Genomic DNA, 15,844 nt, shown 5'->3' with positions numbered 1-15,844 from the left:
TGGATGCGGGCAAAATGTCTGTCTTTTTGGGGGGCATAAAGGAAGCTTTCCATCCAAGACTGCGGCTCTATAGCTAATGAGCAGAGCTGGGCTTTATCTGTCTCTAGGATCCTATACCCCATTAAGAGAGCACCCAGTTGACCTTTGTGGGCTAAATTGCTGGTGACCTCCTTCCTGGAAGCTAACCAAAAGGGATATGGATCACGAGCCCCACACGAAGCTTCTGGCAAGCTTCATCAGAACACATTGTGAGCCAGCCAGTTAACAGTCAGTGGCAAGAGGTCAGCTTCTCGCTTCCACCATATGCCTCGAGGCACAATGGAGCTTTAAAATAACATCCTCTCATTTAAACGCTTCAGAGCAGGAATGAACTCTGTCACCCCCTTCTGCCTCCTCCCCAAATGGCATTCAGATGGGCCTGTGCTTCTCAAAGGTTTCCCAAATTTCTGATAGCTGAGGCACCCTTTGCTCCGCTGAAAAGATGTCCTTTGGAAGCACACGAGGTTCACCCACGTTCCAATAGTGCTTTATAGCCCCGTTACTGATCTGGTTATGCCTCCTAATCAGAAGCCAGAGCAGTGTCTCTATAGGAGGGACAGTAGTTATTAAATTGCATCTAGTGCTAGGATGAAGCAGAATTGCATCCAGTGGTGAATGCATCTACAACAAAAGAACGTCTATTCTAAAAACATTCTAAAATCAGCTGTCAATCTCACTGGAAGGAGCCAAGGCCAGAGCAGTATATCATACAGAGATGGAACAGAAAGCCTTCTGAGGGCGAGTGATTCTGTGTTGACTTTGCTTGGGAACAAATGGGTTATTTAATCCTAAACAGTACCATCCACATACAGGAGAAAAAGTATCAGCAGACTTGGGAGAGCTCGCAATTTTACGGAAGTATTAAAAAAAACACCCTTATTGGGGTGGGGGTCTCCCAAGGGAGTGAGGAACCTGGAAAACATTTCAGCTACAACTGAGCATGCTCACCAGCCACAGACTGCTGACTGGCGGCAAGGGAGAGGAGAATGGAATGGAGCAGTCAACACTGCAACATTATGTTGTAGGTTGTCATACCTGATACAGAACTAATCCTAGCCTGGAAGAGGCTGATTGGAAGAAAGCAAGGGAAGAGCAGTTAATCATACAGAGATGCACTGGCAAACATCCTCTGTGCATTGAAACACAGGGCTTACCATTAGTTGTTAGGAATAGGATTGCTGTTGAAAAGATTCAATGTGAGAAGGAATTTGAGGCTAACAGAGGGGAATATGTTCTGGCAGCTTCTGTTTTATTGCGAAAAGACTTCCGTCTGTGTTCCACAACAGCTTTAAGTGCCGCCAGATATTTGTCTGAGGTAAGATATCTAATAGGTCATTAGGGGATACAGACATTAATTGGAATAATTTACACTTTCCTCTTCCAGGAGACCAGGGCATTTAGTAATACAAGTGTATCTCTGTTTGTGCATGCATGCACACACTTATAATATGTATTAGAGCTGCAATGTTTAGTCAATTAAAAATCTTGCTCACTTAAAAAAGCTTCCTCCGACTAACCAAGTACCAGGGTTTTGTTCTGTTTCGAATAGTTGCTTTTGTAAGTACTTATAAATCCATAGGTAGCAGACACAAAGGGGCGTTTCTACTTCTCTCACAAAGGAGGGAATACCTCTCCTGCGAGTGTTCCTGCTGTGGCACTTACCTCCAACATCTTAAAAACAGAGGGACGTTCTCTTTCCGTCATACACACCGCCCATTTCAAGCAACCCCCCTCAATAATATTGGGAACTGTAGTTTGTTAAGTGTGCTGGAAGCTGTAGCTCTGTGAGGAGTAAGCTACAGTTCCCATGATTATTGTGGGCTGGCGGGAAGGAACGTGCTTTAAATGTGTGGTTTGTAGGCAACATTACTCTGAATTAAATGGTAGCTCATTAAAACCAAAGCAATAGAAATGTGAAACATTGAGTGATATTAATTGATTGATTGACAAACATTGCTTCCCTGATGGAGTTTGGTGCCTTGAGAATATTTAACCCAGGGCTTGATTATGGCAGGCCTCTGCATCAGTGCATGCTGAGCTGTATGTTAAACACTGGAATACTTTCTTGAAAACCAGTCCCTTTTGGTAAAACTTCCTCAGTCGAGATGGCAGGGACAGGAGAGCAAACAAGGAGTGCACCCCCTTGTGCATACTCCTCCTCCCTGCTTTGCACCCACGCTGTGCTGGAACAAGCATGTGTCGATCATTTGGGAGGCAATCCATGGGAGCTTCTCAGCTTGCCTTGTCCTCCCCACCCCCACCCCCCCCATGTGCCTCCGCCGCTGAGCATACTGCAAGCTCATTCTGCTGTGCGCTAATGCTATTATCCTCCCGAAATTAAATATCAGGCCCAAACCTATAATGTTTCACAGGGTGGGAATTGGGGTTATATATTCCTGGGTAGAAGCTACCTTCTATTTCAGTCATAGCATTTAATTATGATTGGTATGTTAGTGCCCACCAGAGCATAACAAATTGTCATTATGTTATTCTGCTGAGTCTAATTTAATTGGCAAGTTGTCACAAAAGCAATTATCCGTCATTTATTTTGTTGCCATAACCACATCTTGGAGAGCACCTGCTGTCTGTGATGTGGGGCGGTCAGGCGGGAAAGGATCCCCTAAGTTCCCCCCAGTCCTGGATTCCTTCCACTTTCCCCAGCGCAAGAGGCCTTTCCTTTGTTCCTTTTCGGTTTGGCGTTTAAAAATTTGTGTCCTGGCCTAGAAGATCTCACATCCTTTTGCCTAAAAAGTGCATGGCCTTGAGGGAAAATAGGAAATTGGGGAATGGACCCACAGTGGGGCAGCCGGGTGTGAGAATCAGCTCGGACAACATTTGGATTAACCAACCAGCTCCGCTCCTCTTGCTATTCGCTTTACTATTTTATTTATTGACAGTGAATAAGTGAATATATTTTGCCGTTCTACTTGGTGCCCATGGAAGACCACAAATAATACTGCAAGTGACACCAATTTAAACTGCCAGTGTAAATAAGAGCTCTAAAAATGCAGCGGTCGCAACACTCTCTGTGTGCCTGGACTTTGTCTTCCTATCAGCCAGAGCATTTCCGAGGGACCAGGGCAGTGCAGAGTAGGTCAGGCAAGATCTACGGAAGTGCTTTTCGTTTGGATCCCAACCAGTGGTAACACCAATCTATCAAAAAAACAGCCAAACCCTAGGAAAACTAATAGTTTTAAATTTGTTCTTTCACGAATACATTGTGATCTGCAATTGGCTTTGCAACAGGGTATCAGATCTTGTAAATGGCTTAAAGGTTTTAAGTGGTATATAAACTTTGTTAAATAAATTGATACTTAAAAAAAAAAAAGATGGAAGCAGAAATACAGTGGTACCTCGGTTTTGAACGTAATCCGTTCTGGAAGACCGTTCGAGTTCCAAAATGTTTGAAAACCGAGGCACAAAAGGTGGCCTGCAAATTTAATGGAGAAAATTGAAAACAACTCAGCGGAAGCCGTTTGACTTCCGAGGCGCATTCGAAAATGGAAGCATTCACTTCTGGGTTTTTGGTGTTCAAAAAAAGAAACGTTTGACTTCTGAGACGTTTGACAACCAAGGTACCACTGCACTGATAGGGCAGGGTTTGCTTGCCTTACTCCATATGTGCTGTTACAAGTACCACATAACACTCATTCCACGTTTGTAATAAGAAACCATTATTTCGGTGTGGCAGCACCTACTCTTTGGAACTCCCTGCCTATTGACACCAGGCAGATACCTTCACTGTACAGTTTTTGGGATCCACTGAAAAGGTTTTTCAGTAGGAAAGTCTATCTAGACATGCAGAAGCTGAGATTAAAACACACGTCTTTTTAGCCTATTGTCGACTTCAATTATCCTTTGAATGTTTTCAACTCCAACTCCCATCAGCCCCAGCCAACATGGCGAGCGGTCATGCATGATGGGAATTGTAGTCCAGCAAACACCTGAAGGGCCACGGAGGTTCCCCACATTTGATCTAGGCATTTTATGAACATAACACACTTGGTTGCATTACTCATGACACAAAGGGGGCTTTCTCGCTGCCCTGTATGTGGAATGCCTCCTTCAGAAAGCCTCTTTTTGATGCTAACACTTATTAAGAAAGCTGAACCTTCCCTTGCCCTTAGATTTTTCTCTCAGAAGTGAACCACCCTTGGGAAAAAATCTGCATCCACAGAGTATGAAGAAATAAGATGGAGAAATGGTTTAGATCCGTTCAACCATGTGTGCCATTTGATGGGAAAAAAACCACAAACACCAGAGTACCCTGCCTCACTCCATGCTTTATATTTGAATGGTGTAGAAGACAAGTGAACAAACAAACATGGCTGCTGCCACCATGTCAAGCTCAAATTAAAATGTCTGAGGAAAATTTAACGGCTTTAGACAAATGTTTAAAATTACTGCTGAAGTAGTACTTGAATGGAGTAGACAAGTGAACAAACAAACATGGCTGCCACTGTCATGTCAAGCTCAGATTAAAATGTCTGAGGAAAATATAACGGCTTTTGTAGAATGTTTAAATTATCGCTAAAGTAACTTAAAAGGTTTTGGGGAGGGAGGGAACTGGTGGCTGCAGTTGGGGGGAAGATGTCACCTCATACACAGAGTTCCCTTTTGCCCTGAACCTTTTTCCGTGCGCAAAAAAAGATGGTTGCATTGAGCTGGCAGAATATGTTTCGTGCGAGCGAGAAGAGAAAGGGGGATCTCAGCCCTGATTGTAATGGCTTGGTAGGAAATTAAAGCTGATCTCCTGGCTCTTCAGAAGAGCTCGCATCTTCCTGATGGGCTCTGATTCCACATTACTGAAAGGGCTTGATTATTATTCCGTGCAAATGAGAAGTAATTCCACCGAAGCCAGAATGGCTGCTTTTTCTGTGGACTTTGCTCCTAGCATAGTTAAATAAATGCTTGGTGGTGCCTCCTTCCAGTCTACATTGCAAATTATGGAGGCCTTAATTGCATCTTCCCTCCTCCAAATTTGGGCAAATTAGCCTGTGTTTGTGTGGCTCCAACTTTTAGCTTGAAATTGTTGGTGTGGATTGTGCCATAATGTCTGGAAGCACATTACTAGGTTTTGGTAATTCGTGCTCTAGTAGCCTCCCAGTTGGATTACTGCAATGTGTTGCACTTGGGGCTGCCTTTGAAGATAGTCCAGAGTTCAACTGGTGCAGAATATGGCTGCCATGATTTTAACAGGGACCACAGGCATCATGAACACATTAATGTGTCCTTTCTGGCTTTCTGATTGTTTCCAGGCTCAATTCAAAGACTTGGTTTTGACCTATAAACTCTGCAGAGATTGAGACCTTGATACCTGGCGGACCACTTCCTGCCCTTGTCCTAAAATAATAAACAGAGGTCCTTCTCCAAGAATCAGGTCAGCCTGAGATATGGAGGGTGCCATACAGGAGGAAGGCTTGGCTGTCCATAGAGGGGTTTGCTTGGTGTTCACCTGGCTGTATTTTCTGTGCCAGGTAAAGACTTTTATTCTCCCAGGTCTTTTAACATAATCTTAAATATCTATTTTGCCATCCATAGAACTTTTAAGGAATGTGTAGGTTAGCATTACCGTATTTCAAAAAGTGAAATCTGGACAGAAAAGTAATTGGGTTTTTTTTATAATCTCTCAAAAAATTGAAGATTTCCAGCTATTTTAAAGAGAAATCACCAAAAATGACACTGCCAACATGGGTTGCCATACGTCCAGATTTTCCTGGACGTTTAAGCAATTTCTGCTCGGACACTGTTTGTGACAGCCAATTGCTGGCTATGTTCAGGAAATTTTGGACGTATGGTAATCCTAGTGTAGGTGATCATTTGAACTATTTAATTTATTTTGTCTTTGTGGTTGAAGGTGGTGGGCTGTTTTAGTTTTTTGTGGTATTCTTTTAGCTATTTCAAAGTGTAAAGTCATCTGCTATTACTTCTTATTGGGGTTTTAAGGGATTTTAAAAAAAGAATTTCCATGTTGATTTTTTCTGTATTTATCTACTATATATTGTGGAAAGTGGTTGGTCTGTCTGTCTGTCCGTCCATCTATCTGTTCTCTATATGTTTGGCCTCCTCTTGAGACACCATTGTGATGAGGGTTTCTGAGGTGGGGGCAGGGGTCGTCATTGACATTTGGATACTAGCTGCCATTTTGAACCAACATGGCGGACCAAAATGTGACTTTGGCTTGACTTCGCCAAACTCAAAAATTACACTATCCATTTAAAAATCACATTTCTTTGGGTTTTTACAAATTCCTGGGCACTCCCCACTAGTTATAATCTGCAGGTCACCTAGGGGTCCCCTCCCCATAAACAAAATATGTTTTAGGCACATAAATAAGTCCAGATGGCACTGGACTTATTTATATCTAGGTGCAGTCATGAGTTCACTGTGTCCTGTTATTGTGAGAGTCAATTAAGTTTTTGTCTATCTTCCTTTGTCCTCTAAGCCTTTCATGATAGCATTCCATTTTATAATTATTGTTCCTTTCTCCCCACCACCTTTAGTCTCATTATGATGCAGATAGGAGGTGATTATGTTTTAAGAACATAAGAAGAGCCTGCTGTTTCAGGCCAGTGCTCACCTAGTCCAGCATCCTCACAGTGACCAGCCCAATGCCGATGGGAAGCCTAAAAGCAGGACCTGAACACAACAGCACTCTTCTCATGTGCAATTCTGAGCATTCTGCCTCCGACAGTTGCAGGTAGAGCATAGCCACCATGACTAGCAAGTAGCCTTTGGGTTGTATTCAGCCAAGTTACATTCATAGACCCATTGGAATGAGCAGACTGGTTAGTCATGCACATTCGTTTCAATGGGGCTGCTCTAAGTAGGATTAAGATTAGCCCAGCCCATCATTAGCTTTATCTTCCTTTGTTTTGCCTGGTCTTCTCTTTAAGCCAAGTTGATGGCCATCACTACTTCTTGCGGGAGCAAGTTTCAGAGTTTAGCAATGTGCTAGGCAAAGTAATGTGGATTCGGGTGGCGCTGTGGGTTAAAGCACAGAGCCTAGGACTTGCCGATCAGAAGGTCGGCGGTTCGAATCCCCATGACGGGGTGAGCTCCCGCCAGTGGCGTAGCGTGCGTGGTCAGCACCCGGGGCAAGGCAAGTAATTTGCGCCCCCTAACCCGTGGATTTGCGCCCCCTAACCCTAACCCCCAGATGTTGCGCCTGGTGCGGCCGGCCCCCCCTGCACCCCCCATGCTACGCCACTGGCTCCCGCTGCTCAGTCCCAGCTCCTGCCAACCTAGCAGTTCGAAAGCACGTCAAAGTGCAAGTAGATAAATAGGTACTGCTCCGGCGGGAAGGTAAACGGCGTTTCTGTGTGCTGCTCTGGTTCACCAGAAGCGGCTTAGTCATGCTGGCCACATGACCCGGAGGCTGTACACCGGCTCCCTCAGCCAATAAAGCGAGATGAGTGCCGCAACCCCAGAGTCGGCCACGACTGGACCTAATGGTCAGGCGTCCCTTTACCTTTTTAGGCAAAGTAATACTTTCTTTTGCTTGGCCTGAATCTTCCAGCATTCAGTTTCATTGGATGGCTCCAAGTTCTAGTGTTAAGAGAGAGGGAGAAAACCCCTTTTCTATGTGTTTTCTCTATGACTTTTCATTGCAAAACACACCATCATCTCCTTTTTTGTGTGCAGGAGAGATATCTTGCATCTGCTGCCAGTTTCATTGAAACTTCATGTCTCCCTCTGTCTCCCTGGAGTTCTAGAAAAAGAAATGCCAGGTATTCTATATTATTTTTGTTTTGAAAGCTAAAGAGGTAAGCTGCTTTGATAGCTGAACAAGGGGCTTGCCTCTTCAGCTTCCTGAAATGCTAACATTGCTTCAAAATGTGATGGGAATTCTGGAGGTTTAGAACAAATGAATAAATTGTTTCCTTGCATTGACTATCTTTGTTTTGCTTTTTGCTAACATTGTAGAGATATTTTCAGCACACACGGGTGGATCTTGCCTGTATATTCCTCTTCCCATTTGGATTACAGCTTGTGTTCTTGTTCCCAAACCTTTCAATATCCTAGCTCCTCTTTGCATTACAAAGAATTCTAATAAATTCAGTGCAAAGATGTTCAGAACAACATACCCTTCTAACCTCCCTCCCCTTAAAAAATAAATTCTGATAAGTAGTGGTTGGCTATATGTATTTGTGCCAGAGAGAGGGGCGGGGAAGAGGGTAAAAATTTCCTAGCCTTCTTTTTTCTCTCATTACTTCAGATTTGATTATTTTCTAAACCAAGGAAATAGACTAAGACCACGATTTATTCATCAGACACGCGTTGGGGTGATGTAATTCTGAATTGCAAGCGAGGCAGGGGCACCAGATCAGTATAATTCATTCCTCTCTTTCAGACACCAGCCCTCCTGCTGTAAAATCTGCACAGCGCTCTCCCTGCAGAGAAGCTTAATTGTTTCACCTGAGGGGGGGCGGTGGCTTTCCTGTCCCTTTTTATGCAGGAGCGCTCACTTTCAGAGGAGCATCTGCTCCTGTGAATGTGTTTATTATCCCAAAACCTTCTCCTCTGGTTTGCATCGCAGCTTAAAAATGTTAAGAAGTTTGCTGCTGCTAGCCTCAGTCAATAGCTCACAAGTAATATTCAGAGAAACCAGCCTCTCTGGATGCAATTCTTATGCTGCACAGATTATGATGGTCTGTGCTCGCAATAGTATCAGGGTGGTTATATGCGACCCTGCGTGTTGTTTGCGCCAACAAAAGTTCTGATACAGACACAACAGACTTGTTTCCAGTCAGTGCACGTCTTGTAGCTTCCTTCTGAAACCCTGTAACTTTTCGTGCCCCAAATGTTCCAGGTTATTTTTTTGTCTCACGCTGTTGTGCTGTAGCGCACGAGTGCCCTTCCAGCCAGCAATAATGCAGTAACATTGGGGAAACATCGTTTGACGCAACCATGTGTAACCACTTTGTAAACAAATCACAGTGAATGCTCATTAAACAGCTGATGTCATCTAACCTCCCTACACACTTTCTGCAAATAAATCAGGATGAACGCTTCATAAACGGGTCTTCTGGAAGCAACCAGAATGTCATTTCTGGCTGAGGAGTGTACTGGGACTACATGTCCCAGCATCCCTGGCGAGGAATCAGGACCAGGTCCAGGGGGTGGGTTTCCTCTGATACTGTGCTGGGCTGACATGGCAGTGAATGCAGTGGACAGCAGCAACTATTGGGTGACAGAGGGCCAGTGTTCGAATTTTCCACAATGTCCCAGAGTAAGGCTACTTCAGGGGCATTGTGGGAAAATTAAAATGGCATCTAGAACCAGTTACCGGCTGCTGTTCAGAGCACTGGGCTGCAGAGAAAAAATAAAAGGGGCCCCCAGGGTCTTAGCAGCTGCCTAAGGATGTCAGGGACGCAGGTGGCGCTGTGGGTTAAACCACAGAGCCTAGGACTTGCCAATCAGAAGGTCGGCTGTTCGAATCCCCATGATGGGGTGAGCTCCCGTTGCTCGGTCCCTGCTCCTGCCAACCTAGCAGTTCGAAAGCACATCAAAGTGCAAGTAGATCAATAGGTACCGCTCCAGCGGGAAGGTAAACGGTGTTTTGGTGCACTGCTCTGATTTGCCAGAAGCGGCTTAGTCATGCTGGCCACATGACCCGGAAGCAGTACGCCGGCTCCCTTGGCCAATAAAGCGAGATGAGCACCGCAACCCCAGAGTCGGTAACGACTGGATCTAATGGTCAGGGATCCCTTTACATTTTAAGGATGTCAGAGGCTCCCAGGAAGGTGATGCTATTTGCATCATTTCCCACCAGTAAAGGTAAAGGGACCCCTGACAATTAAGTCCAGTCACAGACGGCTCTGGGGTTGTGGAGCTCATCTCGCTCATTTCCACCAGTAGAGGGGGCTAAAGATTAGGATAACAGATAGAAGGTGTGGCAAACTTACCTGAGTAAAGAGTAGGAATGAAGGAGAAATTCAGGGCTTGTCCACACGTGGGTCTGATTGGTTTTCCTCTTGATCCACACTTTCTAGGCATGGGTCTTATCAGTCTTCTCCTTGCCACGCTCTTTTCCCAGGGAGATCCCGCTCTTTTGTGCTAAATCGGAGCAAACATAAATCTGGAGAAACCCTGAATTGCTGTTTGCTCCAGTTGAGTGCTAAAGAGTGGGTTTTCCATGGAGGGAAGCAGCAGGGCAAGAGGAAATGCAGATAAGCCCTCCATTGGCATTTTAATGTGAACCTACCTAATTCACACTTACTGGACCAAAACATGTACTGAAACACACCTGTCTTTCAAAATCCATAGTTCTCTGAATTTTTGTGATGTAGTTCACTAAGCAAAACTTGATTGCAGCTGCATTTTTAAAAAGTGTGTACATTAGGAGAAAGTGTGCAAAAAGGGTATGCATTAGAGAAAATAGCATACAAAAAAAATTAGGGGGAATTGCTTGCAAAAATGTCTGTTGGGAGAAATGCTGATAATATTTAATGAGGACTTTTTTCTTTTCTTTTTCTTTTAAATGCAAACTGATGCAGAAATTTAGCAAACTGAATTCAAGAATGGAAAAATGAGAAACTGAAAGAGCTACTCTCAGCCCCCCTCCCAAGACCTGGCTCACAGAGCTTGCAAAGGTTGGTCCCTTTTCTTGGACATATGCTTCCTCCTGTTTCTAAGTATGTTGGGCCTTGGCGAGAAATGGCTTCTCTTTGAAATGGCTCTGCTATTTTTAACATAGTTATTCATCCCCATCAGCATTTTGGATGGAAGGAGACTGAACAATAGCAGCCGCCACAAATATAAGATAGGGTGTGGAGGGTGAAATCCAGGAGTGGGAGGCAGGCAGGCAGGTTGATCATGGAGAAGAGCTTTACCCATTTCCTGTAATTTGTCTTGACAGGTCAATTCTATTGTTGCTGAGCGGGGGAAAATGTGATTATGAGAGACGCGTTTGCTGCTGTTGTGATTCCCACCCGACCCCCTGATTAGGCTTCTGTTTAATGTGGCAAATAAATAAATAAATAAATAAAGTGTAGAACATATCTATTCTCAAGAGCCAGCTCCTTGGGAATCCTGCCCTAACCAGGAAAATGCTTTAAAAAAAATTCCTTCCAGTAGCACCTTAAAAGGTAAAGGGACCCCTGACCATTAGGTCCTGTCGTGGCCGACTCTGGGGTTGCGGTGCTCATCTTGCTTTATTGGCCGAGGGAGCCGGTGTACAGCTTCCGGGTCATGTGGCCAGCATGACTAAGCCACTTCTGGCGAACCAGAGCAGCGCACAGAAACTCCGTTTACCTTCCCGCTGGAGCGGTACCTATTGATCTACTTACACTTTGATGTGCTTTCGAACTGCTAGGTTGGTAGGAGCAGGGACCGAGCAACGGGAGCTCACCCTGTCACGGGGATTCGAACCGCCGACCTTCTGATTGGCAAGTCCTAGGCTCTGTGGTTTAACCCACAGCGCCACCTGCATCCCTTAGTAGCACCTTAGAGACCAGCTAAGTTTGTTATTGGTATGAGCTTTCGTGTGCATGCACACTTCTTCAGATACACTGAAACAGAAGTCACCAGACCCTTATATATAGTGAGAGGGTGGGGAGGGGTATTACTCAGAAGGGTGGTAGGAATGGGTGATTGCTGTCAATATCCTAGATCAGCCAGGCTGCAGAGCAAGGTGATCAGATCCCTTCTCATGTTACATCTGGACACATCCACACAATATATCTAGCGCCCACGGATTATGCCGAAGAATCCTACGAGTGTAGTTTAAGGGCACTGGGAATTACAGCAAGCTCTGAAGGGTAAACTGCAGTTCCCAGGGGTCTTTGGGGGAATCAAAATATGTTAAATGTGCTTTCAGCTTATGGGTGTGATGTGACCTGTAATAATTACTTTGCTTCAGTAGTGGTCATAGTCACAATCTAGGGAGTTACAGAGTGGGAAGATGATGGGTTCTAAGCCATGATTCTAAGTTACTGTCCACTAGAGCTATGTTCCACCTGTATGGTCAGAGGCATTATGTCTCTGAATTCCAGTTGCCAGGATTCACAGGAGGAGAGGTTGCTGCTGCACTCATGTCCAGCTTGTAGGCTTCCCACAGGCATCTGGTCATCCGCTGTGAGAACAGGATCCTGGGCAGGAAGAGTCATTGACGTGATCCAGCAGGCTCGTCTTACATTCTTATGACTGTGATAGGGAACTCTGTATAGTTCCAGGGTGTCATGGGCCAGGAGTTGGCTTCACCTGCTGAGCAGCAGCCTGAAGGGGCAGAAGGTGAAGTGACTCCAGCTGCAGCTGATCAGCCTTCTTGCTCCTGGTGAGAACCAGCTGGCTCCAGCTTTCTTAATCAGGGTTTCCAGCCTTAGTCAGTTCCTGGGAACAACCAGGGCCTTGCAGAGCCAGGCAGAGGCCGTGGCCAGGTAGATAATGTCTCTCCCCCCCCCCCCCATTTTCTTTATCCTGGGGATAAAGAATCCTGGGGATTCTTCTAAATAAGTAAGTATATAAACAATTTTCACAAAAGTTATGCTGACAAATAATTTTATTTCAAGGCTTGAACTGTATCTGCATATAAAGACAAAATGGAAAATATAGATAAATATTCTGAATGAGGCCCCCTTTGGAATTGGAGGCTCGGCCCATGTGGCCCATATGGCCCCCCTCTGTCTGGGCCTGGAAACAACATTTGTCATTCCTGGCCAGACCTTGCTGCTTCTTGTGACCTTGGAGCCTCAGCTTTCTTGACCCCCAGATCATCTGACTATTGATCATTCCTGACCTTAGGACTGGACTGAACCTTGTATATGGACTCTGCCTACAGGCAAGTATCTCCCCCTGAGACTCAGCCAGTTGGCTGGCTTCTCCCTCCACTGAGCTACCCAGTTGTTGGGCTTTTCCAGATGACGCGTTAGTTGCACATTCATTCTGAGAGCCAGTGTGGTGTAGTGGTTAAGAGCGGTAGTCTCGTAATCTGGGGAACCAGGTTTGCTTCCCCGCTCCTCCACATGCAGCTGCTGGGTGACCTTGGGCTAGTCACACTTCTCTGAAGTCTCTCAGCCCCGCTTACCTCACAGAGTGTTTGTTGTGGGGGAGGAAGGGAAAGGAGAATGTTAGCCGCTTTGAGACTCCTTTGGGTAGTGATAAAGCGGGATATCAGATGCAAACTCTTCTTCTTCTTCTCTTCTTCTGATATGCTTGTGCAGAGGTTATACGACAAGCAACGTTCATCCTGATTTCAATCTGATTTGCTTGCATGGTGGGTGTTTGCATCTTCCAGTTGATCAGCTGTTTATGTCAAGGGAAAATGGCTAGGCCTAGACTTTGGTCAAGAAAACTGCTTATATGACAGGGGATGGGAGGGGTGATGAAGAAAATGGGAAGGCTCCAACAACATACCGTCTGTTCTGTAACCACAAGGATATTATTTAAGTTGATGGACGTGTTTTGAGCTTGCGTTGAAAACACATTGTACAATGAGATAAAGAAGTATGCTAGTATGGGGTGGTTGTTTTTCTACATTAGGTTGGTATTCTCTGCTTAGGGTATAAAAGCTTGTAACACTTGGTTGTTGGGTCGTTTCTCCCTGCCCACTTGTAATAAAGGAACACCAGGTCATGTTCTAATCAAAGCATAATACATGGTTCTTTTCCACAACATTTATCACAGTTTTTAGTGCATTTCCCTGTCACCTTCCTAACCGCAACAAGTCTGCTCCCCCCAAAGTGGATTTGTTTCAATGGAGCCCTTTAATATACTTTAATTGCACAAACCTACATTTGCAGTATATGGTTGAATATATCACAATACTGAGGGTGCTTCCTGACTGTCACTATTTTTGGATGGGATTCAGTCACATATTGACAAATTCAGCTTGTCAAGTTGAAAGTTGATTGGGAGGTCTTGCACAACCAATCTGTTCCCTGCTACCCAAAAGATCTGACATTTTGCAGTAAGTAGAGTGATAGCAAAATGCACTGGAAAGTGTGAGATACTGCTAGCTTGGTGCAGCGTCATATAACTTCCCTGCAGACTTTGTGCAAACTAATCAGGATAAATGCTCAATAAGTAGCTTGTCTAAAAGCAACTCGCATAGACACTGCCTACCAGAAATGTTTTACTTTGTGCTAAAACACTGACCCCCCCCCCATTTAAGCACAGTTCTGCAAATATTTTAGAAAATCTGGGTGCAATATCTTAAGAGATTGAAAATGTATAGTGAACAAACAACTTTCCAAAACATATAGCAGATTAATTCTGATTTGAGTGCACAAAGCTTACTATCTGGTTAGACTATCTCTGGTCTTTATTGAGCATTCATTCTGATTTGTTTATGGGCCAATTATACAACTATGAGCATTCAGCCTGATTTGCTTTCCACTTCCTCCTGTTATTCATCCACCCAGCCCATATTTTTCAATGGATTTTCAATGCTTTCCCCCATCACTTTCCCAAATGCAAATAGTCTGTTTTGTAAATAAAGTGGATTGGGTTTGTTAGGATAACCCAGCACTTTAACCCACTTCAAACGAGCAAACATAAATTACCAGTGCAGGCTTGAATCCCTCTTGCAAATATTGAAAACAAGGCAGCACCTCCCCTGCTTAAAATGTGAGTGAATGAAGCGTAGCAATTCCACACCCAAATGCCTAGCGTGGAAGTACAAGTGTTGAAGTAGGAAGTTAGAAATGCAACAGTTTGGCAGTGATCTCAGTTGGGCTCTCCATGAAAACTCTGGGAACAAGTGATCTCTGAGCTGCAGGAAATGTCCAGTGTGGAAGGAGTACAGACAAAGAAGAAGAAGAAGAAAGAAACCACCTTCCTTAGCAGCAAAGGAAAGCTGGAAACTAGCTAGCACAGGACATTCTCTCTCTCTCTGGCCTTTTTGGATAAGGACTGCTGGCGTCCTGGGCTAAAGTTCAGCAAGGATGTCATGAGCTAATGTTGTGGAAACCAAGGCTCTTGCTTGACAATGGATTCTTTATCTGTTTCTCGGTTTGCATCATCACTCGGATGAGTCAACCTCTAGTCATCTAGGGTTTTCGGGAAACCGAACACTTTTTGTGATGGGAGATGCTGGAATAGAAGCAAGTTGATCTGGAGGTTTTGAATCCTGTAATTTATTCACTGGGGATATACAATAAAGTTGGCATATTTTGAAGAAAATAAACAAGTAAAACAAAAAAGATGAGGAGAATTAGTTAAACGATTATACCCTTCTTTTCACATGTGCCTCAAACTGGCTTACAAAAAGAAAACATACTCTGTACAAAATTGAAAACATAGTTGAAAGCCTCAGAAAATAAAAAACATTAGAACAGTGTGCATCCTGGAACAAATCTGGTTTGACCTGACATCTTACATTTTGCAGGGACAGTGTCTGCCAGGTTTCTACTGGGAGGAAGTTCCAGACAATGGAACTTTTTGTTGACGTGAGTCATGCTTCTAGATCATGGAGGAACCATATAGTTGACTTGGTATCCCAAAGCAAATAGAGTGTGTGTAAACAGGTCTCTTGAAAAAAGAACTTTGAGGAAAGGTGGAGCCGAAAGCTGAGAGCTCGTAGTACAAATCTGAAACAAAAAAGTACTTCTGGCTGCAGAGCAATTATTAATACAGCTGGGGGAGATAATGGGTGCTTTAATGAAAACCAAAATTTGCATGTAATATCCTTGTGATTTTCTTGGAGACACGAAGGGTCACCCACTGTTTTAAAGCAATTTTTCATCCTAAAAATCCTTTTGCATAAAAGTAGGTGCTACGAGAAACAGAGATGCCGCTCTTGCATTGGATTCTGTCTAGGGTTGTATCAGTGCAGCTCACAAACCTACCTACTTGGAAGCAGAAT

General features: G+C 44.3%; 1 protein-coding gene across 1 annotated transcript in view; it reads left to right on the top strand.

The window, feature by feature from the left end:
* The window catches only part of MRPS23 (mitochondrial ribosomal protein S23), a 52,368-nt gene that overhangs the window by 10,045 nt on the left and 26,479 nt on the right, over nucleotides 1–15,844 (top strand). The window contains exons 6-8 of the mRNA XM_083480161.1: nucleotides 6,543–6,762; nucleotides 10,539–10,634; nucleotides 12,784–12,906. The gene's annotated coding sequence lies outside the window, so the exon portion shown is untranslated. The remainder of the gene's footprint in view (nucleotides 1–6,542; nucleotides 6,763–10,538; nucleotides 10,635–12,783; nucleotides 12,907–15,844) is intronic.

Source organism: Podarcis liolepis (assembly GCF_965112155.1).
Source record: "Podarcis liolepis genome assembly, chromosome: 16".
In the NCBI taxonomy this organism is placed as follows: Eukaryota; Metazoa; Chordata; class Lepidosauria; order Squamata; family Lacertidae; genus Podarcis; species Podarcis liolepis.
This window is presented reverse-complemented; position numbering and strand designations above follow the sequence as displayed.